This window comes from Bacillus rossius, chromosome 8 (assembly GCF_032445375.1).
Source record: "Bacillus rossius redtenbacheri isolate Brsri chromosome 8, Brsri_v3, whole genome shotgun sequence".
Lineage (NCBI taxonomy): Eukaryota > Metazoa > Arthropoda > Insecta > Phasmatodea > Bacillidae > Bacillus > Bacillus rossius.
Window position 1 is genome coordinate 22,139,820 of NC_086336.1, and position 27,261 is coordinate 22,167,080.

The window sequence follows — 27,261 nt, forward strand, 5'->3', positions numbered from 1 at the left end:
TCCCAACCTCTTTGATTTTGATGATGGAAAATGGTCAATGCAACCTTTACCGATTTGTTTACCCATTCGACCAAATTGGGGCATGGATAATATGGTCTTGTATGCACTTGCTTGATGCCCCACTGGAAGCACATGTTTTTCATGGTGATGGACGTGAAGTAGGTGGCATTTTCATAAATTAATAACTCAGGACTCCCAAAAATCTTCCAAACTTCAGTCTCTAGCTTCGAGCTTACAGAAGTCGCCTTCATGTCTCGGAGTAGGAGTAGAAAAACAAACCGTGAAAAAGCATCCACCAATATTAATATGCAATTCATCCCCCGACTCGATCAAGGCAAAGGTCCAAATATATCAATAAACACCCGCTCCCATATCCTTTGTGGTGTCTGGACAGAGTACGCTCCCACTTTGGTATTCTTTGGTTGCTTTGCGAGTTGGCACTCCTTACATTTCCTGACGTAATCTCTCACATCTTCATGTAGGTTATCCCAAAAAAATTCTTGTCTAATTTTACTTTCCATTTTTTCTATTCCTATGTGAGCTCCCACAGTAGAATCATGGAAATACCGCAACAACATTTCTCGTACCGCTTTTGGTACCCAAACACTTTTTTCCCTTTACGATTGACTTTATGAATGATATTCTTAAGCATTACGAAGTCCTTACTACTTCCTCGCACGATCTTGTCTCTGAGTTCTTGAGCCTCCTCATCATCTTGCTGCCATCTTTCAATGTTGATGAAGGATTCAGGAATGGTGTTGATGGCCAAAACAAATTCTTCTTCTTTTTCTCCTTCCTCTTTCTTCTCTACCTCGAATTCCCCAGGATCATACATTCTTGATTAGGCATCTGCCACCCCATTATTACAGCTTTTAATATGAGAGATATTAAACCTGAACCTTGACAATCGCATTATCCAACGGCCGATTTAACATAACTGTCTCGGGTGAGAGAACAGCCAGGTGAGTGCCTGATTATCCGTAAGCAGATTGAACTCGGCATGTTCCAGGTAGTTAGCAAACCGCTCCATACCAAAAATACAAGCTAAAGCCTCTTTCTCATAGGTGCTATACATTTTTTCACACTGTGTAAGCGCCCTTCCCGCATAAGCTACAGGCCTCATGTTCCCTTCATCTCCCTGTAACAGCACTGCCCCTAAGGCTAAACTGCTAGCATCTACTTGAAGGGTGAAAGGCTTCTGAAAATCTGGTAAACGAAGAATAGGGGGATGAGAGATGGCATACTTCAGATCTTTAAAGGCATTCTTCTGCTCATTTCCCCAAACAAATTCTACATCTTTCTTCTTGAGCTTATTCAACGGCGCACAACGCTCAGCATAAATGAACTTCGAGAAATATCCCAACATACCAAGAAACCACATGACTCCTTTAACATTCTTGGGAACTGGGAAATTCACGATTAGGGCAATTTTCTCTGGATCCATAACCAAATTTCCATCCGCTACCAAAAATCCCAAAAACTTGACCTGTTGTTTAGCCCACACCACCTTGTCTGGATTGACAGTGAACCCAGCGAAACGCAATTTCTGCAGAACCTTCTTCACATGCTCTAAATGTTCCTCGAAAGTCTCAGAGAACACAAGGATGTGATCCAAGAATGAGACAACAAAATCAAACTGAAAATCCTCCAAGAGTGTATGCAGGATTCTGGATAAACATTGACCTCCAAAATTTACTCCGAATAGTACTCTTTCCCATTCAAAATGGCCCCAAGGTGTGACAAAGCCTGTGTATTTACAACTCTCCTTATCTAATACACACTGGTGAAAGGCTGAATTCAAGTCAAATACTGTAAAATATTTTCCTTTACTCAAATACTAAAAAGATCCTCAATATTTGGTAAAGGGAAAGGGTTGACCTTTACCTTCTTATTGAGTAGACGATAGTCCAGTACAAGCCGGTATTTTCCAGGTTCCTTTTTCTTCACCAGGAAAGCAGGTGAAGCATAGGAAGATAAGGTTCGCTTAATGATCTTCTGGTTTTCCAACTCCTTAATAATCCCCTTGAATGCCATCAACTAAGGTGGCGAACACTGCTAAGGCCTACATTTAACGGGCTCTTCATCACAGACCTTGATCTTATATGGCAGCATATCGCATCTTCCTAATTTACAAGTTAACACATCTAGGAACTCTTCAATTATTTCTTTAATATGATTTTCCTGCTCTTTAGTTAATTTCCCTTCCTCTACTTGAATTCTTGAACAAACTTATTCCCTGTTTTTCTTTTCCAATAACGGAACTTCAAAGATATCTTAAAATCCAAACACCAGTTTCCGCTCTGCGCAATTGAGGATGGCCCTTGTCTCTTCCAGAAAATCAAGACCCAATATCACATCTCCTATTAGGTTGGGTGGAATCCAAAATTTTCTTGTCCACGAAAACATCACAATCTTGAAATGCATCAAGAAGAAAACTTTCACCTGGTAGCTGGCACCATTTGCAACTTGCAAACTGAAACCTTCCCCAATACGTATCCTACTCTTCAATTCAGGTCTGTTGTTTACTAGTTGACTCACAAATCGTTGACTGACAAAACTGCTATTAGCGCCAGTGTCTACCATGGCTTGAAAATTCTCTTCACCCACCTGCATGTTCACACAAAAACCTTTATACTTCTTGCCCCCATCTTTAGCTTTAATGACAGCTACTTGACCCGCAGCATCTTTGTCATGTTCCTTCCCTTTTCCGACAGTCCCACTGGAAGTTTTGGCCTGGCAAGATTTAGCAATATGCCCGCTCTGACCACACTGGAAACATTTACTATAATCAGGTCTTTGATCCTTACATCTGCTAGCGATATGTCCAGATTTATTACATCTATAGCAAACAACATCGCTCTTCTGATGTTGAGAATAATTTGTAGCGGACACTCTAAACTCACTTTTGCGCTGGTCATTCTCTTTACCTATCAATTTTTCTTGGGCCTCGTAAACATGACAGGTGTACACAAGATTATCCACTTTTATTGCCAATCCACCTAACTCCTCTTCATTACTAGGACGCTGCAGGAAGGCACATTGTTGCCGGATTCCAGGATCCATATTAACTATATATTAACTCGGCCTTGTTCAGCCGCTGAATCCAGGCGGTAGGCATGATGCAGAGCAAGGCTTGCCACAGCAATACAACAGAAACAGCAACACTATCAACTAACACCACAGCTCTAGTAGCAGAGTGGCGCAGCCTGGAACCCCCCTTTTTTTGCCTGACTGGGCCAGAAAACACTAATAGGGACCATACGATCAGCCTGGGTTTATTATTATTGTAATTCAGCCTTCTGCTTGGTCCCTATTAGTGTTTTCTGGCCCGGTCAGGCAAAAGAGGGGGTTACAATAGTATAAAAATGAACACACATAACACACAATGGTGCACAGAATATATGTAGTAGGCTTCCATAGTAGAACACAATGAATGGTAACTAACGTTTAGTAGCCAGTAGTTTTATTTTATGTAAATTTGCAGCACTGAAATGCTCTACTGTGAACAATGTAAACAGCTAGCTAAGATGTTCTCAACTCTGTGCAAATTGCACAATGGCTTCTTACATGTACAACACATCCACCTTGTTTTTCTATATTGCTTTCTTGTACAGAAAGCACATCTCTTCCCTGTTGACATCTGTGATGATTGACCCGTGCGTGGTTCAGTTTGGTCTTTTCTCTGTACTTCCACGCCCATAATTTACATTGCGTTTAGAGTTTGTGCATGAAGCCCAGTAGGATTTTTCGCTCGCAGTTCAATGTAGGGCTTTGAGAGTTCCAATATCAATTTCTGTAAAAACAGACGCCTTCTTCTAGGATTGTTTTGCTCCCATTCAGGAAACTTGTAAGTCCATATAATATAAGCATTGAGGGCTGCTATGTCAATTATTTCCAAGAAGAGGCGGAATGGCCAACGTTTTGTAGTACGAACACATGTATATTCTTGAGTCATCATGTCACCTGTATCTACTCCCCCTTTTGTTTCGTTGTAGTGGTGAATTATTTGCGGTTTGTCGTGAACTATGTCTGCACTGTGGTGCTGTGTTGAGAGGAGGATAACCGATTTATTTTTCTTTGGAACGTAGGACGTGAGCGTCATATCTTCTGTAAAGGCAAAAAGGGAAGAATTTACTTCTCGTTGAGGTCTAGGATAAAATTAATTTGGAATTTCCCTTTGATTAGCTCTCAGTGTACCAACAAGTGTCAATCCTTTTTCCAACAATGCTTGTGCTAAAGGTACGGAAGTAAAAAAATTGTCGTTATACCTGTAGCAGAGTGAAAATATGGCTCTACAAGTACCATAACGACTCTCTTTCGTTGGTTCACTTCTCTTTGTTTGTTCACCATTCCTATACTTGAAGGTTGCAAACATAGGCAGTTTTGCTATCTGCACAAATCCAGATCTTTATTCCGTAACGACCAGGTTTTGATTTCATATAAACTCGGAATAAGCAGTGTCCCCTATAAGTAGCAAGCCTTTGATCAACTGTTAGATTGTCATGAGGTACAAAATTACGAACACATGCATTGGTAAATATATGAAAAACATCTCTTATAGCCTGCAACGTATCATTTTTCAATTCAATACGAGCCTGTCTCGTAGCAGGATCATCAAATCTAAGCATGGATCAAAGTAACTGAAATCTAGTTCTAGACATAGTAGCTGTAAAAAATGGTTGACAAAATGCTGGATCAGAAGCCCATAATTCTGTCACACTTACTTGATTATTGTGTAGTTTACCAGCTGCTATCAAAATAGCAAAAAATGCTTTTATTTCGGTAATTAATGTATTTTTCCAGTGTTTTGTGGCTGTTTCTCATTGTTAGCTTAAACACTTCTCTCGGCTTTCAAATTCATGTACTTAGAAACAATTTCTAAAATTTCGACAGGAATAAAAATTAAAAATGCCTCTGCTACAGATATAATATTTTTGCTATTTACAGACAGTCCTGGTTTATCACCTTTCAAAATGTTATTGGCTCGCCGTTTACTTTGACTTGGGCGATTTGAAGACCAAACAACCCCACTCTTAGACGAATATGTTTTCAATTCATTTACACTATTCTCACTATCAGATGTATCTTCTGTAGTACTTTCAATGCTTACCTCGTCATCACATTCACTTTCTGCTTCAACGACATCATCGTCTTCGCTGTCATTCCAAAAAGCAATTATTTTTCTTTCTTCAGCTGTAAGATTACTTGGATCATAGCTATTATTTTTTGTATCTCATCAGGTGTGTAATATTAAGCCATTTATGGATCCTAAGACACAAAAGAGAAAACAATGCAGTTTAGATAGGCTATAGGATATATTCATTATTTCATTAGTTAGATAAAATATGTAAAAGAATATAGTTACCTTTCTCAACGAGACATATATCTTGATAACTAAACAGTTACTACATTCTGTTCACAAAATAGAAAAATAGTAAACGCATTCTTCACACCAAAATAAAGTGAGACTAAACAAATCACAATCGCATAGAAAGCATGATATAGTCAGCAAGAGCAAGTCATCATAAAACAAAAAACACTGCTGCGCAGTGCAGTGCTGATGCGAAGAAATAATTGAAGCAGGTTCCGATAGCTCAGTGTGTAAATTTATCTTCCTAAGGTTTTATTTTACTTCTCAAAAATATTACAAAATGACAATATATTTAACCGTTTATTCAATGCATGAGTTACCAAGGGGGGTATTTCGATTACCCCAGCAGAAATTTTTTTTTACACATTCCTGATAAATAAAGCTAGTTGGTGCTGACACTTTTATATTGTTTGAAATATTATAAGCGAATAGAAACATTTACATCTTTGGAAAAAAATCACTGTTATTTTTATTGCAAAAAAAAAACATAGTGGAGTATTCTGAATACCCCCCTTGGTAGTAGAAGGGTTAACACCGTTTGGAATGGGTAAGGGTCCCTACCTGGCTCAGGAATTCAGTTTGTTTCGAAGCGTCGAGCGTGTCGCATTGTTAACGTGTGACGCACCCAAACATTCCTCAAGTTCAAACACGTATAGAAAAGTGAAAATTAACCGATTAGGATTCTGCAAAATGTATTATTCTCCAGAACGTAAGCGAATTTCAGACGTGTTGCCCTTAATTTATATTATTAATAATTTTAATAACAAATTATTAATAAATGATGACGTGATTTCTATATCACTTTTGAATAAGAAGTTTTTAATAAACGCCATGAGTTAAAAGTCCCACAAGATCCCACTCTGAAACCAAATGGAATTTGTAGATCAGTAATAATTTTAAAACATGTCAAAAAATTAGCTGCAGCTAGCTGCAGCTTTGGCTTCGGTTATGATTTTTATTTGATGATATGGATGCGCTTTTAAAACAGCATTTTTCACATTCAGTTTTGCTTTTTTATAAAATATAATTTACAATAAATTGGTAAAAGCATATATTTTTTAAACACCTTTAATTAATTTTTTTCAGAATCTGCAAACGACACAAAATAAATTTCTTGCACGAGAAAGGAACTTTTTCTATTTGTGAAAACTGTATTACCTTAATGAAAATATTATCACGGTGAATGCAATTGTTAAAACAGAGGTATAGAAAAAGTAAAGACATCAATACATTTTGCCAAAAAATTTAAAAGATGTAATTGCGAAATTGGTATCGAAGTTTAGAAAAAAGTGGAAACAAGCAGGATTTCGCAGGAGGTGCCAGAGGTACCAACCGCCATCTTGGATTTTGACGTCACGGCGGCCATCTTGGATGAGTGTGACCTTGACTTTGAATTTGTCCATCAAAATATGCCAAAATTGTACAAAATTTGCCCATAATTACTCAAAAATCGCCAAAATTGCCATATTTTTTTTTTTTTTGAAAAAAATCCTGTCAAAATTTTTCAAAAAATTCCTCAATGCAAAAATTAGGATTTCGAAAATCCTCAAAAGTCGTTTTACCTTAGAAACCACGAAAATTCCTAAAAGCGGCTTAAAAGTCCTAAGAGATAGCCGTTTTAAGCCGCCGAGGTCATGACCTAAAAAATTAGGATGCCATGGCAGCCATCTTGGATTATGACGTCACCGTTGCAATGATAGTTACGCCCGCCATTTTTAAAATCTTTTATTACTATCCGATTTTAATTAAAAAATTTAAAAATTATTAAAAAATTCAATGAATAAAATTTAAAAAAAAAAAATATTTAAAAAACAAACATTTACGACACGAAGCTCGAAGTCCTCGGTTCGAACCCGGCGAGGGCAAAAAAAAAATGGCAACCGATCCTTCCCCCGTGGTGGCTGCAGGCAGACTGACCCCCACCACTTATGTCAAAGTATATATATTGTCACCTAGTTTAACGTCATGTCCGCCATCTTGAAAATCCGTAATTTTTATTTTAGAACATTAGGAAAATTTTTAAAAAACATAAAAAAATTGAGCAATTAAATTAAATAATAAAATATAACTTATAAACCACTGTTGCACAAATCATAACGGTCGCCATCTTGGATTATATAAATGTTGCATGTTTCATTACGCCCACCATCTTGGTTGAGTACGATGTTATCGTTACACTTTACGTTATGAACGCCATGTTGGATCATATTATTGTTGAATGTTTCGTTATGTTCGCCATTTTGGAATCGTGTAATTATTTAGCTAAAAATTCGGGAAAAATTCCAAAATTCACCGAACAAATCACACATTACTTTACATATTGAATCGATATTTGGTTCGATCCCTGGGCGATACAAAAAATAATAAACGTAAAAATACCTCAAAAATTACAGGTTCGAAAATAAAACACTGTAAGTTCTTTCTCAAACATAATATTTATTACATAATTTCTATTCTACTACAGGATCAGTTGTGAATGCCAGCAATTGTATAATCATTAGTTTCCCATTGGTGTGAAATGACTAATTCTTAGCTCCAATCGGTTTATACTAGACAGAGACCAACCAGAACCTTTACTGACATAGTCCTCTTCTTGACAGAGTTTCTAGATACCATGTTTAACAGTTTGCTTCACATCGTCAGAACTGGAAATTACTGCAGCCGAAATTTTGAATGCACACTTCTTCTTTTTGTCATCTAACGGATAAAGATTTCCAAATATACAGTCCAACAACAAGTTATATTTTAAAGGTCCGTTTGTTGCTACTTCATCAGTAAGCTGATTGATATGTTCTGTCTTATATCGTCAAGAAAATTACAAATGTCTTTCGACTCACTTAATGTATTTAGATAATAATAGTCCTTCAAAGTTCCACGAAATGCAGACTGCGCGAAGTAAAAGCCATTATCATTCACTTGTAGAGCATCGATAACAGTCTTAGTTTTAGTTCCATGTTCAGATGTCATACCAATCGGTTGCTGCTCATCCGTTTATTTTTGCCTGTACGCTAAGGAGCCTTCAACCTAAACCCAGAAGTCGAAATTTCTGCAGGTAGTTCAGCAGTAGGCGCACGTACTTTACTGTTGCACTATCAATACGTGTAAACCATTCATGACACCCATCACAGAGAAACTTTATACGAGAAAGATTCTTCTTGCATTTACTCCGATCATGTCTTCGTGCATCATGGGAAAATGCGAACGACATATCACAGTAGCTGCAAGGATACCGTGCTGATGTTGACGAAACATTCATACCCGAACCAGATGTAGATGCTACTGCATTTCTACCATTTCCAGGCATACTCTTATGCACATCAATCATTCTTTGTTGCACCGAAACCTTTAATTTCTGCCGCACAGCTGGTCCTTTGCATGTCTTCATGTACGTTTTCATATTATCTTTTCTGGCAAACTGCTTATGACATTTCTCACAAACCATCATTTTACGATTTAGGCTCATGGCACATTCGCTTTTCTCGTGTCGTCGAGCATTGCTGTTGTTTGAGGAAATTTTGTCGCTGTAACAGCACCGATGTTCGTTAGTTGTTGTCAAATCAACAACCATTAAAGTATCCATCGAGGACAAAACATCGTTCGTCGAGGTTGTACAGCCAACACTACCGGCATTAAAGTCTCTTCTGCTGGTGGTATCGTGACTGTTGAAGTCTCCTCCAGTGTTGACGTCGTCGTTGCCAACGGGATCTGCTCCACCATCGTCGTCGCTGACGTCATGGTTCCCGTAGTCGATGGTACAACGTCCATCAAGTACGTCGTTAAAGTCGGTAAAGATGCCATCGAGTTCGCACGAACAAGTAATTACGTGACTTATGCACCAGAATAAACAACTAGGTGATCCTTACACCGTCGTCGACAGTTACAAACTGAGCGACCTGCTGTCTAGGACTCGCTTATAAACATGCACCGGATGGAATAATACGCTAGTCAAATCAAAAACAATTTACTATAATACTGGAGTCATAACAATATTAAAAATAGAATCAATATCAACAAAAAGGAAGCACCATCAGCGAAAAGGCAGCACATTTGGAAGCACCATCAACGAAAAGGCATCACATTTGGAAGCACCGTCAATAAAAAGGAAGCACATTCTACAAAACGAAAGCTCATTTAACGAAAAGGAGGTAAATTATTACATACATTCAACTCGGTAGGATACTATCTTCAATGTTAAGTTAGAATATAATGGATCCACCAGTCTATAAATCTATCAGTTTGTAGTTCCATAAGTCATTGGCTCCAATTTTCAAAGGCTCCAATATTCATTGGCTCCATCAGTCATTTACACCAATAATCTTTTGGCTCCAAAAGTCATTGGCTCCTACAGTCATTGGCTCCAATGATATTTGACTAGAATGTTTCGAGTCTAAGAGACTATGGACCTACAAGGATCCAAGTCTTCTCAGCTCCAAATGCTCCAACAGCTCCAGATGTTCCAAAAAGGCTCCAAATGGTCTAAAAAGGCTCCAAATGCTCCAAACGGCTCCATGTGCTCCAACAGCTCCAAATGCTCCAACCGCTCCAAAAGCTCCAAAAAGGATCCAAATGCTCCATTAGGTTCCAATTACTCCAACAGCTCCAAATGCTCCAACTGCTCCATAATGCTCCAAAAAGGCTACAAATGCTCCAAAAGGCTCCATTTGCTCCAACAGCCTTTTGTTTAACCAGCGCCAATGATATTTGGCTAGAATGCTACGAGTCTAAGAGACTATGAGGCCACAAGGCTACAAGACTAAAAGGATCTAGCAGGTTACCAGTTATACATAGCTGCGAGACTGCATGGCTAAAAGACCGCGTGGCTACGAAACTACATGTCTATGAAGCTACAAGGATAAAAGTCTACTCGACTTCAAATGACTGCAATGCGACATGGCTACAAGACCACTTAGATACAAAGCTTCAATTCTACGAGTCTACAAGACTCCACCAACTACCTTTGAGTGTATAAAGCTCCACCTACTCCAGCAGCATTATGTTATAAGATTACATGGCTACATGTTTACGTAGCTACAAGTCTACGAGGCTACTTGGCTACATATCTACAATTCTACGAGGTCCCAAGTCATTATGTCTACGCGACTACGAGTCATGAGGTTACGAGACTACGTGACTACGAATCTTCAAGTTTACGAGACTGCAGGGCTACAGAGCTACGAAGCTTCTAGAACACAAGTTCAAGTGACTGCGAGGATACATGACTACAAGTCTACATGAGTACTTGACTACGAATCTACACGTCTACAAGGCTCCAATTGCCGTACCTGTCTTCGACGGAATTTTCTCTTTTGCTCCAACTGCTCCAACAGCATTATTTTATAAGATTACAAGGCTACTTGCTTACGTAGCTTAAAGTCTACGAGGCTCCAAAGCATCATGACTACGCGACTACGAGCCATCAGTTTACGAGTCTATGCGATTGCTAGTCTTCAAGGTTACGGGATCACGAGGCTATAGGACTACGAAGCTTCCAGATCACACGGTTACGAGACTGCATGGCTAAAAGGCCGCGTGGCTACGAAACTACATGACTCTAACTGACTGCAATAGCACCATTCAGTGGTGAGATTTAATTTACCTCAATCAAAATAACCTGTTTAAAGTAGTGTCGATTATTGTCAACAGATGACACCAGATGTTGCTTACAGGTAAATATTAATTATTGCTTTTATTCGGAATGCAAGATGCTCACTAACGATCGCAATAGAAGGATGGCTTCGCTAGACTCCAAGGAGAAGTAAGTTTGTTCTTCCAGTCAGTGTTTCAAAGATTTCTCAGAGCATATTATTATTTGACTGAGTAATGATATTTTTTTTTTTTAATTCCACCTGATAAAAATATTACAAGTGTTGATTTAGTAGCAGAAATCCTCGAATCAAATGTAACTCCAAATAAAATGTCATGACTCATTAGGTAAAATAAATTCTTCATGCAGAGAGCAGTTTCTCAGAATAGACAGAAGCGCTTGAAGAAACCACAAGAATAATCAGGAGCACAAGGAGAAAACTATCATAATATTGACAAGAATAATCAGGAGTACATGGATAAAACCGCCACACATTTTCTTTGACAACATAAAATTAAAAAAAAAATTAAATAATTAAAAATTACAAAAAATACAAAAAATTCTGCTAGCTTGTGAACTTCTCATTGTTGAGCGAAGATAGAGTTCTAGTACAAGCCTTGTAATCTTATAGCATAATGCTGTTGGAGCAAAAGAGAAAATTCCGTCGAAGACAGGTACGGCAATTGGAGCCTTGTAGACGTGTAGATTCGTAGTCAAGTACTCATGTAGACTTGTAGTCATGTATCCTCGCAGTCACTTGAACTTGTGTTCTAGAAGCTTCGTAGATCTGTAGCCTTGCAGTCTCGTAAACTTGAAGATTCGTAGTCACGTAGTCTCGTAACCTCATGACTCGTAGTCGCGTAGACATAATGACTTGGGACCTCGTAGAATTGTAGCTATGTAGCCAAGTAGCCTCGTAGACTTGTAGCTACGTAAACATGTAGCCATGTAATCTTATAACATAATGCTGCTGGAGTAGGTGGAGCTTTATACACTCAAAGGTAGTTGGTGGAGTCTTGTAGACTCGTAGAATTGAAGCTTTGTATCCAAGTGGTCTTGTAGCCATGTCGCATTGCAGTCATTTGAAGTCGAGTAGACTTTTATCCTTGTAGCTTCATAGACATGTAGTTTCGTAGCCACGCGGTCTTTTAGCCATGCAGTCTCGCAGCCATGTATAACTCGTAACCTGCTTGATACTTTTAGACTTGTAGCCTTGTGGCCTCATAGTCTCTTAGACTCGTAGCATTCTAGCCAAATATCATTGGCGCTGTTGAAACAAAAGGTTGTTGGAGCAGTTGGAGCCTTTTGGAGCATTTGTAGCCTTTTTGGAGCATTTTGGAGCTTTTTGAGCAATTGGAACCTAATGGAGCATTTTGAGCCATTATGAGCTTTTGGAGCGGTTGGAGCATTTGGAGCTGTTGGAGCATTTGGAGCCTTTTGGAGCATTTGGAGTCTTTTTGGAGCCGTTTGGAGCATTTGGAGCCTTTTTGGACCATTTGGAGCCTTTTTGGAACATCTAGAGCTTTTGGAGAATTTGGAGCCGAGAAGACTTGTATCCTTGTAGCTTCATAGTCTCTTAGACTTGTAGCATTCTAGCAAAATTTTATTGGAGCCAATGAATGTAGGAGCCAATGATTTTGGAGCCAAAAGACTATTGGTGTAAAAGACTGATGGAGCCAATGAATATTGGAGCCTTTGAAAATTGGAGCCAATGACTTATTAAACTACAAACTGATAGATTCATAGACTGATGGATACATTATATCCTAACTTAACATTGATGATCGCATCCTACCGAGTTAAATGTATGTGAGAATAAACCTTTTTTTCGTTAAATGAGCTTTCGTTTTGTAGAATGTGCTTTATTTTTATTGACGGTGCTTCCAAATGTGCTGCCTTTTCGCTGATGGTGCTTCGTTTTTGTTGATATTAATTCTATTTTTAATGTTGTTATGACTCCAGTATTATAGTAAATAGTTTTTGATTTGACTAGCGTATTATTCCATCCGGTGCATGTATATAAGCGATTCCTAGACAGCAGGTCGCTCAGTTTGTTACTGCCGAAGACTGTGTAAGGATCACCTAGTTTGTTTCTTCTGGTGCATAAGTCACGTAATTACTTGTTTGTGCGAACTCGATGGCATCTTTTACGACTTTAACGACGAACTTGATGGACGTTGTACCATTGACTATGGGAACCATGACGTCAGCGACGACGATGGTGGAGCAGATCCCGTTGGAAACGACGACATCAACACTGGAGGATACTTCAACAGTCACGATACGACCAGCGGAAGAGACTTTAATGCCGGTTGTGTTGGCTGTACAACCTCGACGATCGATGTTTTGTCCTCGATGGAAACTTCAATAGTTGTTGATTTGACAACTAACGAACATCGGTGCTGTTACTGCGACAAAATTTCCTCAAACAACAGCAATGCTCGACGACACGAGAAGAGCGAATGTGCTAAGAACCTATATCGTAAAATGTTTGTTTATGAGAAATGTCATAAGCAGTTTGCCAGAAAAGATAATATGAAAATGCGCATGAAGACATGCAAAGGACCAGCTGTGCGGCAGAAAGTAAAGGTTTCGGTGCAACAACGAACGATTGATGTGCATAAGAGTATGCCTGGAAATAGTAGAATTACAGGAACATCGACATGTGGTTCGGGTCTGGAAGTTTTGTCTTCATCAGCACGGTATCCTTGCAGCTACTGTGATATGTCGTTCGCATTTTCCCATGATGCACGAAAACATGAGCGGAGCAAATGCAAGAAGAATCCTTCTCGTATAAAGTTCCGCTTTGACGAGTGTCATAAATGGTTTACTCGAATTGATAGTTTGCGACAATATGCGCAAAATGCAACGGTAAAGTCCGTGCGCCTACTGCTAAACTACCTGCAGAAATTTCGACTCCTCGGTTTAGGTTGAAGGCTCCTGAGCGTACAGGCAAAAAAACCGGATGAGCAGCAACCGATTGGTATGGCATCTGGACATGGAACTAAACCTAAGACTGTTATCGGTGCTCTACAGATGAATGATAATGGCTTCTACTTGGCGCAGTCTGCATTTCGTGGAACATTGAAGGACTATTATTATCTAAATACATTAAGTGAGTCGAAAGACATTTGTAATTTTCTTGACGATATTAGACAGAACATAATCAATCAGCTTACTTATGACGTAGCAACAAACTGCCTTTGAAATATAACTTGTTGTTGGACTGTATATATGGAAAGCCATATCCGTTAGATGACAAAGAAAAGAAGTGTGCATTCAAGACTTCGGTTGCAGTAATTTACAGTTCTAACGATGTGAAGCAAACTGTTAAACACGGTATCCAGAAACTCTGTCAAGAAGAGGAGGACTATGTCATTAAAGGTTCTGGTTGGTCTCTGTCTAGTATAAACTGATTGGAGCTAAAAATTAGTCATTTCACACCGATTGGTAACTAATGATTATAAGATTGCTGGCCCTCACAACTGATCCTGTAGTAGACTATAAATTATGTAATAAATATTATGTTTGAGAAAGAACTTTCAGTGTTTTATTTTCGAACCTGTAATTTTTGAGGTATTTTTACGTATATTATTTTTTGTATCGCCCAGGGATCGAACCAAATATCGATTCAATATGTAAAGTAATGTGTTATTTTTTCGGTGAATTTTGTAATTTTTCCCAAATATCTATCTAAATAATTACACGATTCCAAGATGGCGAACATAACGAAACATTCAACAATAATATTATCCAACATGGCGTTCATAACGTAAAGTGTAACGATAACATCGAACTCAACCAAGATGGTGGGCGTAACGAAACATGCAACATTTATATAATCCAATATGGCGACCGTAAAGATATGTGCAACATTGGTTTATAAGTAATATTTTATAATTTTTTATTCTTTAATTCAATTGATTAATTTTTTAATAATTTTTAAAAATTTTCCCGATTTTCTAACATAAAAATTACGGATTTTCAAGATGGCGGACATGACGTCAAACTAGGTGACGATATATATACTTTGGCATAAGTGGTGTGGGCAGGGATGTTAGACGTACCAACTTGTTGGTACATATACCATTTTTCAGGGTCTTGTACCATGTACCAAGTAGAAATTGTGCTGGTATGCAGAAATACCAACTTTGAACATCGACCATGCGCGATGCACCATGCATTAACAATTAACATTAGGCGGGGACGAATAATTATAATAGTTGCGTTGTAATAATTCCATCTGTATACTATTAATAAAACGGCATTTTAAGATAAATTTTTAGTGCTAATTTAATTGAAAGTATTCATACTAGGTGCTAACGTTTTTATGGCCATCTTATAATTTCAGAAGCTAGTTCTCTAGAAATTGATCACGGTGCCATGCCGCCATGCTGTTATACGTTTATTTTTTTATTAACAATTTTATAACTTTACTTTAAATGAGATGGCCTCAATATTTATTAATATATGTGTTTATTTTGTTGAAAGATTAAAATTATAATCACATTTATATAACTACAATATATTATGTGATTGATACCTTAAGGAGTTTCTTATGAATATTGGTACCGAAACTATTTCAGTTAAGATAAAACATTTTTGCCGATTGAATAAAAAATATGTTACCAACCTTATCATACTTTATTTGTTGACACGTGTGTATCCTTTTATGTTTCCATAGTATATATCGTATTAAAGCAGTTTATATAAATATCATTTTATATATATGAAACAAAATCTACAGGATCTTTTTCAGTGTAAGATCTTGGAGTGTACCAGTTTTTTTTTCAGATACCAGCTTTTAGTGACATCTGTACCAGGTTCGTTGAGCCACTGTCTAACATCCCTGGGTGTGGGTCAGTCTGCCTGCAGCCACCACGGGGGAAGGATCGGTCGCCATTATTTTTTGCCCTCGCCGGGTTCGAACCGAGGACTTCGAGCTTCGTGTCGTAAATGTTTGTTTTTAAATTATTTTTTATTAAAATTTTATTCATTGAATTTTTTATAATTTTTAAATTTTTTTTATTAAAATAGGATACTTAATAAAGATTTTAAAGATGGCGGGCGTAACGATCATTGCAACTGTGACGTTATAATCCATGATGGCTGCCATGGCATCCTAATTTTCAAGGTCATGACCTCGGCGACCTAAAGCAGCTATCTCTTAGGACATTTAAGCCGCTTTTAGGAATTTTCGTGGTTTCTAAGGTAAAACGACTTTTGATGATTATCGAAATCCTAATTTTTGCATTGAGGAATTTTTTGAGAATTTTTGACAAGATTTTTTTCCAAAGAAATGGAAATTTTGGCGATTTTTGAGGAATTTTGAGGAATTTAGGGCAAATTTTGGACAATTTTGGCATATTTTGATGGACAAATTCAAGGTCAAGGTCAAAGTTCAAGGTCACATTCTTCCAAGATGGCCGCCGTGACGTCAAAATCCTAGATGGCGGTTGGCACCTCTGGCACCTTCTGCGAAAGTCTCTGCCAGTAGCCCCATTTACATACTACTGAAACAGGTTAATAGAATTGAAAGAAAGTTCTTAAAAAAATTCGATATTTGGCTCAACGTTCCTGTACCTACATTGATTTCAAACCACAAGAAATTGCTTGCAATATAACATGAAATCGGTTGATCAATTCTTCATCAATTTTTGTTATTAAAGCTGAAATTTTAGAATTTTCGAAAAAACGCCGAGCTGTTTTTCCGTCATTTGAATTTCCATATTTTTTGTTTAGGTTGATCAACAATAAGCCCTAATTTGTCACGAAAACCTTGCTGTATGTATTTTTTTATTCTCTCAACACTTTTCTTATCGTCATTGCGCCCTTGCCACTTTTCTATTTCAAATTTAGAACTCACGTGCAAACAACATTCAAAAAACCGTATCCAAGCATGCAGTGGTGGGCGATATTTCGAATTCTAAGTGATACTCATTGATGGGTTTTTGTAAAATACTGCCGATATCATTAAATTCTTTGGATGTAGCTTGACAAAGGTAGCAACGCATAGTTGACGATGTATTCGTAATAACTTTACTAACTTTACAAAAGTTTTAAATTTATGTTAATTTGTTTTCAGTCCATTACAGTTTGAAAGGGCGCAAGGTTTCTTTCTTGCATTTAGATACCTTCAACTTCGTGTCTGGTAGCTTTGGCAGTTTCTTGCATAAATTGAATTTTAATTAGGCGGCAAAATTTGGCAATGAAGTTCGAGGATTTTTCCAAATAATGAAATGTGAACTGACTTTATCATAGATTTGCAACGGAACGAGCGAAATAATGACAATGCTAGCATCCGATTTATGGCCATCTTCATCGCTAAATGTTTGTTTGTAGGTGCTTTGACCAGAAGTGCCATCACATCCCCATTCGCATACTAGTTCTAAATTAACAACTTCATTTTCAGGAAGAATTTTAACTACATTTGATTGTACCATTAAAATTCTTTCAACTGTATGATTTAACAATGCTTGAACTGTACTGTAACTGTAGCTTCACTTTCAGTTACAGAAATTTCTGAATTTTCAGGGTAACACTTCTTTTTAGAATCCGATACATATTTATAAGGCGGGTACAATTTACAATGTTTTTGTACTCTTAAAGAACGTATTCCTTGATACTGACTTTTGGACAGTTTATTTTCTATAACAAATGATAATGCTTCGTTGCCTGACAGTGTAACACGTTGCATAGCTTTCTGGTACTTTGATGCTTTTGATGGGCTGCCTTCTGTGACATCCTTAATTCATTTCTAAGCATGTACATTTCCTGAAGCCCGGAGACCCATTTGTGTAGCGTAGGGCAGTGCTTTGATGCTATGTTCTTTTCTTCTGTCTTCTTTTCTGTCTTCCTCTGTTTTGACCGTTCACTCAAATCGTCCCAACTTAACGAAGGGCGCCCTATTGTTTGTTCGCGGAAACCTCCGCACCTATATTTTCAAATGTGAAATATAGGCTTATAATATGTGAGAAACAATTTCTGAGCTAAGATATAGTCGTCAGTTTGATTTGTTTCTTAATTCTACTTTGGATTTATAATCAGGGACCTTTAAAACCCCCAGATACGAATTTGGGACCAGTGTGCGGTGGCGTGATTTATCGTCCGCGGCCTGGCCAGCTGCGGGCAGTTTCGACATCGTGGCCTGGAATCTCCGGGAGCGTTAGCCACCCTGTTTTGTTTCCGCTGCGTTGCTGTTTCTACGCAGGCGCGCGCGCCTGTCGCACTGGTGTCTGTGTCGCAATCTGGCGGAAGGAATGCGAGTCTGGCATGGCCGGTGGAGAGGGTATAGCGTCGGTTGGCTGCATGGCGGATGTATTGTGAAATCGCGGCCGGGTTTTTTGCTGTCGTGTAGAGTGTTATCGACGTGATGATAATGTGAGGGGGATTTAATAAATGGGCCACCCTGGGTGCGCCCGGGGTAGTTCTTCTCAGTGAGGTGTTTGAGGACTGTCGGAGCCCCCCTGGCTGGTAGCTGCGTCATGCTGTTCGGAGAAGATGTTGTAAGTAATGGCGAACTCGTAATTCTCTTTCACCTCGTGTAAAGCATGTAGGCGTTTTTCAAATTGTGTTAGGATAGCTTAACTTTTTGTTTCTTTCCAGGAGTGCAGGCAGTTTGGAATCCAGTAATGTTAAATTTCTTTCGTTAATTTAGCCTAAGGATAGGTCGAGGTGTTTACAAACATTGCTCATTTCATTTTAAAAGTTAATACTCTGACTAAGAATAGATTAAATTGTTTATCTATTTCCAAAGAGTATTAATCTTTTTATTGTGAAAAGAGTAGTTTTAAATTATTTATTTATTTATGTGTTGGCCATAGTTTCCCGGACATAAACCTGAAATGATTTGGTATGAATAATACTTTTTTTCAGTCAACATTCTACACCACCTGTTCCAAGGAGGTTAGACATCCCTGTACCAGCTCTACTGCTACTGCCCTTTTCAATGTTTTTTTAATCTTAACATATTTTATTACTTTTATTTTGAGTGACATTTTGCAGTTCTTGATGGAGTCCGAGGGCCTTCCGCCACATTTGGTGGAGGCGCCGGATATGTCTAATTGTAGGTTGTGTGCTTTAATTTTTTCTTCTTGTTTTTTTTTGGTGTTAATGGTGATGTTTGGTTTTAACCATATCTGTTTCAGGGGTCACGAGAAGGCACACCATATTATTTACTAATGTTTTAAGTATGAGTGATTATTAATTTATTTTAATTTGTTTTTATTGATGGCATATTTTGTATGTTTAATAATTTTTTTCAGCCCGTGTTTTGAGGTCGCTGGTTATAATTTCTGCAATGAACAACTTATTCAGGAGTTTTAATTTGCAGGCCTTCCATTAACAGGTTTTTAATAGTGGAGTGGAGACAGCCAGCCTACTTACATGTAGAAATGAAATGGTATTTTTATAGAGGTAAGCATTTTAATTAAGTTAAGTATTTTTTTTTAAAATTCCCCTTCAGAATTTCAATTTATTTTCTGTATTTTGTGTGTAATTGTAAGCATTCGATTAAAGCATTTTTTCATTTTTTTAAGCCCTTTTAGGTAACACTTGTGAGGAAGTTTATCAGGAGTACAATTAATATTATTATTATTTATTTTTAGTTTCAGTATGTTAACACACTGAGTATTCTGGTTATTTTTTTTTTCATGGCTGGGCATGTCTTGTCAATACACTCTTAGCCTATGTACTGACGACAAGACAGGGATACCTGATATTTGTGAAAATAGTAGTTCAGATGAGGAGCTCCTGGTAAAGATACAAGATAAATTCCTTTTGTTAAACTCAGCACCTAGAGTAGACCACCACGACACAATGGAGGCAGGAAATTGTTTTGTGGAACCTAGCTATTTTTGGTGGAGACAAATAGAAGATATTGATGAATTTATTAAACAGTTTAGGAGAGCAGCCAAGGTCAATGGTCGGAATTACCAGAAATGTATTGTGTATTTACCCACATTTCTCAGGAGACCAGCTAGCCGCTGGTATGATAGTTATGAGTCAATATTGGAAAACTTGAAAACTTTTGATGAATTAGCCACTGCTTTAAAAGCTGCTTTCATTCGTGTAGGTCAGGTAGAAGACCTGGAATTAAGACTTCAGTCACGAGTACAGGGTAGGGATGAACCATTTGAATCTTTTATTTACGACATTATTCACCTCTGTAATCGGCTTGACCCCAAAATGCCGGAAGCCAGTAAAGTAAGATATTTGTTACAAGGCTTACGACCTGACACTGTGGAGAAAGTTATGTTGTTTCCCAACAACACAGTAGACCAGTTGCTAGAAAATTTAATAAAAATTGAGGCAGGGCTATACTATGCGAAGAGCCATGATAGATTACAGGGAGGTAATTTAAAACCAGAAGAAGTACCTGTTCGAAATATCAGGGAGGCAAACACAATGAATTCAAAAATAGAAAATATACTAATGGAGTTGGAGAAACAGTTAAATCAATTGCGTGAAGAAATGGAAGTTCTACGAGTTCAACCCATACACTTACAAAATTTCAGACCTAGTGAAGAAAATAGAAATAATTTTAACAAACACTCCCAACAACCTAACAAACAGAATCGCAACATACACCCAGAGACACAACTCAAGGATCAGGTGTTAGAACCTTTGCTAGACCCCAGAGGACCTTTGATGGAAAACCCATTTGTTTTAGATGTAACAAGCCTGGACACATACAGTGGAACTGTCGCTCACAGCCAACTAATCAGAAAACAGGAAAACTAGGCAGGAAAAGTTATGCGCAGAGTATTAACACATCCCGTAAAAACACAATGTCCGTTTTTAAGTGTGATGGGGTGTTTAGTCTAAAAACCAAGATTTTTGGGACAGAAGTCCCCGTTTTTATTGATACTGGCGCTGCCGTGTCCTTGGTGGACAGTAAATTAATTCCTGAATTAGAACACAGAGCTTTTGCGGGGGTGTTAGGACAAAACCACCACTGAATCACATGATTATGCTGGGTTTTAAATTAGGCCAATTTTTTTTATCATCTCCCAGTAGGTCTGGTAGAGTAACCTATCCATGGCCTTATTTTAGGATGTGATTTTCTCACCAAGTTTGAGGCAGTAATTTCATGTCAGGGAATCAAGAATGCTTTATTTACAATAAACCATCCCGCTGAAAACATTCCAATCCAAGGCATGGAAGTGAGGGAGGCTAAGCCCAATCACCAAACCAAGGAATGTCACAGAAGACATGATAAAGTTAATTCACCCCCTTGTGATAACCAGGTTAAGAAATCGGAAACCCAAGATGATCCTCCTAGTGTATACAAAATTGAATCAGAACCTACTTTGAGGTTAGGCAGTGTCAGGATAAAAAAAAACATTCACGCATCGATGCCAGGATGCATCAACTAATTCCAGTGTGTTTTGAAGGTAATGATTTAGCAGAGGAAGTTAGTAGTGGAACCCTAAGTGCCAAAGATAAATAATTAGAATTACCAGTTGTTGTTGTGCAAGATGTCGAGTTGACTAAGTTGCAAATGTCTGACCCCAGTTTAACACCTTTGAACAATGAAGTTAGGCAACCTCAAGGACGAAACACAAAGTTTTGTAGACAGACTAAAAATTTATCTTTGTGTCCTACCATAACAATTCTAATCCAGATTCTAAAGACAGACACAGATATGACAAACAAAGACGAGCGGTGAGTTACAAGGTGGGGCAGGAAGTGTTGGAGTTTACTCCTATCTGGAAAAAGGGGCTTTCGGAGAAGTTGTTTCATCGGTGGTTTGGTCCTTTTATTTTTGAGAAAAAAATATCTGATAACCTGTATCGGTTAAAAAGGTCAACTTGGTAAAGTTAGCTATGAGGTAACTAATGTGGAAAGAATGAAACCATTCTTTTATGCCTGAGTTTTTTTGATGGTGTTTTCATTGGTAAGCTCTGTTTGTATTGTGTTTAGATTGTTTGTAAGGCATTCGAGTATTTGTTTTGGTGTTCATTTGTTGTATATTTTAACCTGTGATACATTTCGTTTAGGTCCTGGGTAATTTTGTTTAATAGTGATTTATCAGTTTGTAACCCTTCTTCCTCCTCAATTGGAAGAGGGGTTGCGTCCCCGACTCACTCTGGGCGCGAAGGGAAAAAATAAATATTAAAACCAGGCATAAAAAGCTAAACAATATAAATTCCCCACACCACTGCCCAGGGGTCAGGCCAAAAAATTCAAAGGATATAATAGTAGAGTAACCATTAAACAAACAAGAGGCAAGACTTTGGACGTATGTTATTAAAAAATAGAAATTTGCAAAAATAATTTTTACTATACATAACCATACAAGCTTAGTTACAAAAGCTGACGTTAATAATGGCAGCATCTTATCCCCATTTGCGATACTAACAATAACCTTTAAAAAATCGTAAAAATATAAATACTGATAACAACAAGTATAAAAATATATAAGGGCGTGAGGCGTGGCCACTATAAAATATCAAAATTTACTGACTGCCCTAATACCAAAAATCAAACAAGACAATCAATACAAATATATAAAAAATCTACAAAAATAATACTGAAGTACAAACAAATTATTTAAATAAAGTTCTTAAACTCTCAATCAACGGTTTAGTCTTTCTTCAGATGTTCGTTGCTAAAGACTTGCCAAAAAAACAAAGTTAATATCCTAGGCGTGCGCTGGCTTCCTGACCTTCCTCACCAACTCCAGAGTCTAATGCCACGCCGGGCCATAGGTACGAATTCACAAAGGCGTGAACGATGACCAAAAAAAAAATTATCTTATTTTTTTTTAAGGGAAATGTAGCAAAAACTCTTCACGTAACATAACTATGTTACCACCGAAGTTTTTATCATATACTTCAAACAAAGTCTTACTTCTTTATTAACTTGCCAATGATTTCATAAAAACGTAGAATGGCCGCACCAACCAACATCAGGCTGCGCATGTAGTCCAATACCGATCGCATACTTTTAATAATACTGCACAAGCTGATATATTAGCTAAATGCAACTTTAAGTATGCCAATTCCGAAGACAAAGTCTCAAAAACAAATTGCAAAATGTTCGTTTCTTCCAAACTTATACTTTTATTACAACTACAGGCAAACGGGCGACCTTTTTAAAAAATCCCACACTGGAACAACGTGTGAAACAAATGGGCCTCTTCACCAAACAGGCTAATAAAAGTTCCGTCCAAATAAAATTTAGTATGGGAAAATACACAGTTCACTAGGTTTGCCAAAAACCAGTGCAGCACCACGAGGGTAAAAATCAAAATCGCGGCCTCTCTTTACCTTGATTTCTTCTGTACCACAGGACAATCCATTTGCCCTGTCACCCATCGTGGAGCCTCCATCCCAATACTCTTCGTCGCCCGTTGCCGTCCGGCATACCAGTCCGCGCCGTCACATCGCTCTGTCCTCGACGGTCGCTCGGCACCAACTCTCTCTCGCCCCAGCTGATTTTTTTCTTCCCGGCAAGCCGAATGTCTGACGTCATCAGCCAACCGCCGGGCGCTCACCAAGTGGTATTTACGTGAAACACAATCGATATTCTTAAACTCATAATCGATAGGTACCAAACGGCGTATAACTAATTAACAGAAACAAATATAATTAAAAAAATTTACAGATAAACTAACATTAATAAAAAAAGGCGTAAAAATACGTGAAATAAAAAACCATATAAAACTAGAGACCAGCAACAAAAAATAAATTACAAGTAAAAATGTGGCCCTGCCGGCCACAACCTCCGCCTTGAACAAAAAAAAATTTAAACAGCAACCTTAAAAAACTAAAACGTCAAAAAAAAACCTTGGACTTGGAGACAAAGTATTCTCAAAAACTTCTAATCCAACAAACCAGCCCAAACTCAAACAAACAAACCTGCAACAAGGAAAACTTGCCTCCAAAGCCTCAGTCAAAATTTCAACGCTCAAAAAAAAAAAAAACAAGAGAAGGATTTTCCAACAAGTAACGGAAAAGACAAACTAAACGCACAAACCGAACAAACGGGATCTAAGTATGCCAAAACAAACAAACAAGCTCCAAAGTCAAGTCCGAAACGTATTAAACAAAACCTTCTCTCTTAAAACAAAAAAAACAAAAACTAAAGACCACTATAATTCCTGGTGCTGTTCTTGCTCCCGCTTCTTTTTAAAGCAAAATTTTTCTGAATGACCATATTTGCCACAAAAACCACAAACAAATTTATTAACCTCCGAAACCGAGCAATCCTTAGCAAAATGCCCTACCTTATTACACTTAAAACAAGTCTTATCAATTTTTTCATTACCCGGCGTTTTAAAACAAACCGGTTTAAAATTGATTTTGCCTTTACACTTATCGAATTCACATTTAGCGTAAAAAATATTATCTACCTGGATAGCCCAAGTGTTGAGTTCCTCCACACTATTAGGTCTGCCAATAAATGCGCATTCGTGTCTGATGGCAGGATTTAGATTTTCCAAAATAATAGCTACAAAACGGTGATCATCTAACTGCAGACCAAATACATTAACGTGATTTCTAATATCCTGTATAAATTCTAAGGTGCTTTCATTTTCCCGTTGAAAACGGAAAATCAATTCCTTAATTAGATCGTCCTTCACCCTCTTAGGGCACAAATATTCCCACAAATTCTCTTTCACTACCGACCATCCAACAGACTTATTTATACCTGACGTAATCACGTCTCTAGCGATCCCGCTACATTTAGTCGAAATACACCTTAACAATTCTTGCTCATTTTGTAAACAACAATTAGTTTTCAAACTATCTACTCCCAAGCAAAACTTTATTAAATCTCTTGGCCCACCGGAAAAATAGAAATTTGCAAAAATAATTTTTACTATACATAACCATACAAGCTTAGTTACAAAAGCTGACGTTAATAATGGCAGCATCTTATCCCCATTTGCGATACTAACAATAACCTTTAAAAAATCGTAAAAATATAAATACTGATAACAACAAGTATAAAAATATATAAGGGCGTGAGGCGTGGCCACTATAAAATATCAAAATTTACTGACTGCCCTAATACCAAAAATCAAACAAGACAATCAATACAAATATATAAAAAATCTACAAAAATAATACTGAAGTACAAACAAATTATTTAAATAAAGTTCTTAAACTCTCAATCAACGGTTTAGTCTTTCTTCAGATGTTCGTTGCTAAAGACTTGCCAAAAAAACAAAGTTAATATCCTAGGCGTGCGCTGGCTTCCTGACCTTCCTCACCAACTCCAGAGTCTAATGCCATGCCGGGCCATAGGTACGAATTCACAAAGGCGTGAACGATGACCAAAAAAAAAATTATCTTATTTTTTTTTAAGGGAAATGTAGCAAAAACTCTTCACGTAACATAACTATGTTACCACCGAAGTTTTTATCATATACTTCAAACAAAGTCTTACTTCTTTATTAACTTGCCAATGATTTCATAAAAACGTAGAATGGCCGCACCAACCAACATCAGGCTGCGCATGTAGTCCAATACCGATCGCATACTTTTAATAATACTGCACAAGCTGATATATTAGCTAAATGCAACTTTAAGTATGCCAATTCCGAAGACAAAGTCTCAAAAACAAATTGCAAAATGTTCGTTTCTTCCAAACTTATACATTTATTACAACTACAGGCAAACGGGCGACCTTTTTAAAAAATCCCACACTGGAACAACGTGTGAAACAAATGGGCCTCTTCACCAAACAGGCTAATAAAAGTTCCGTCCAAATAAAATTTAGTATGGGAAAATACACAGTTCACTAGGTTTGCCAAAAACCAGTGCAGCACCACGAGGGTAAAAATCAAAATCGCGGCCTCTCTTTACCTTGATTTCTTCTGTACCACAGGACAATCCATTTGCCCTGTCACCCATCGTGGAGCCTCCATCCCAATACTCTTCGTCGCCCGTTGCCGTCCGGCATACCAGTCCGCGCCGTCACATCGCTCTGTCCTCGACGGTCGCTCGGCACCAACTCTCTCTCGCCCCAGCTGATTTTTTTCTTCCCGGCAAGCCGAATGTCTGACGTCATCAGCCAACCGCCGGGCGCTCACCAAGTGGTATTTACGTGAAACACAATCGATATTCTTAAACTCATAATCGATAGCTACCAAACGGCGTATAACTAATTAACAGAAACAAATATAATTAAAAAAATTTACAGATAAATTAACATTAATTAAAAAAGGCGTAAAAATACGTGAAATAAAAAACCATATAAAACTAGAGACCAGCAACAAAAAATAAATTACAAGTAAAAATGTGGCCCTGCCGGCCACAAGTTTGAGATTTGCTTTTCAAGTCGCCTGTAAGAGTGTTTCAGATATCCTCAAAGGCACTCGGGCCCTCATAATGAAGACTACTGGCTGGTGGCTAATGATGGGCATGCTGGTGCTGTCTCGAGGGGATGACGCGTCTCATTCGCCGTTCCAACCTGAGACAGTGGGGGTCATCGCTGTAGCCCATTTCGAACCTTTACTAAATGTGATGTTGTATACCTCATCGGTAGGTACCATTAAATTTTAAGGTCCCAATTGTCAGAAATCCATGAAGGTACACCACTTATGAGTTCTTTCCCCCTCTAATGCATCCTCTGACTGGTATTCAGTTTTCCGGGAATCAAAACAGATTATGTTTACTCAGATATGATGATGAATAAATTAAATGATGCAGCTGGTGACTATTTGGAGTATGACAGTGTGGTTAATAGAGAAAAGCACGGCTTATCCTTTATTGGAGATTTTGTAAGATGGTGTTGTGATGTGGCAGTGACCAGTCAAGTACAAAGTTTATTTTTAAATCAGCAACAGATTTTTCTGCCTATTGATCAAATGGAAGCACAAATCATAGATGACCTTGTGGTGCTTGCCAATTTAAGTAATTCTATTAGTTTTGTTAATCAAGCCATGTCAAGTGTTTTGAAACGAGTTCAAACTAAATTCACTAACCTTACTGATTACCTGAGAACTTTTAGAGAGGCAATGTCAGTTGGTTTTTCAGGGATGGTACAAGAAATAGGTCACTCTTTTCAGTTACAATTATTGTTAGCGGCTCAGTTAGCTAAGCAAGCTCACACTTTAACTCGTATTGAAGTTTTGGATCAATGCAACTCACATAAGATTGCTTCTGTTTTGATTATGCCAGCTCTTTTACAGGAAAAATTACAGGATTTGGAAGCTATCCTTATTAATGATGGTTATAGATTAGCCTTTTAGTATTACTCAAGTACAGGCTTATTTCCATTTGCCTATTTGTAGATGTAATGCATTTAGAGAAAGTTTGTATGTGTCAGTCAAAATCCCTATTTAACGTTATAA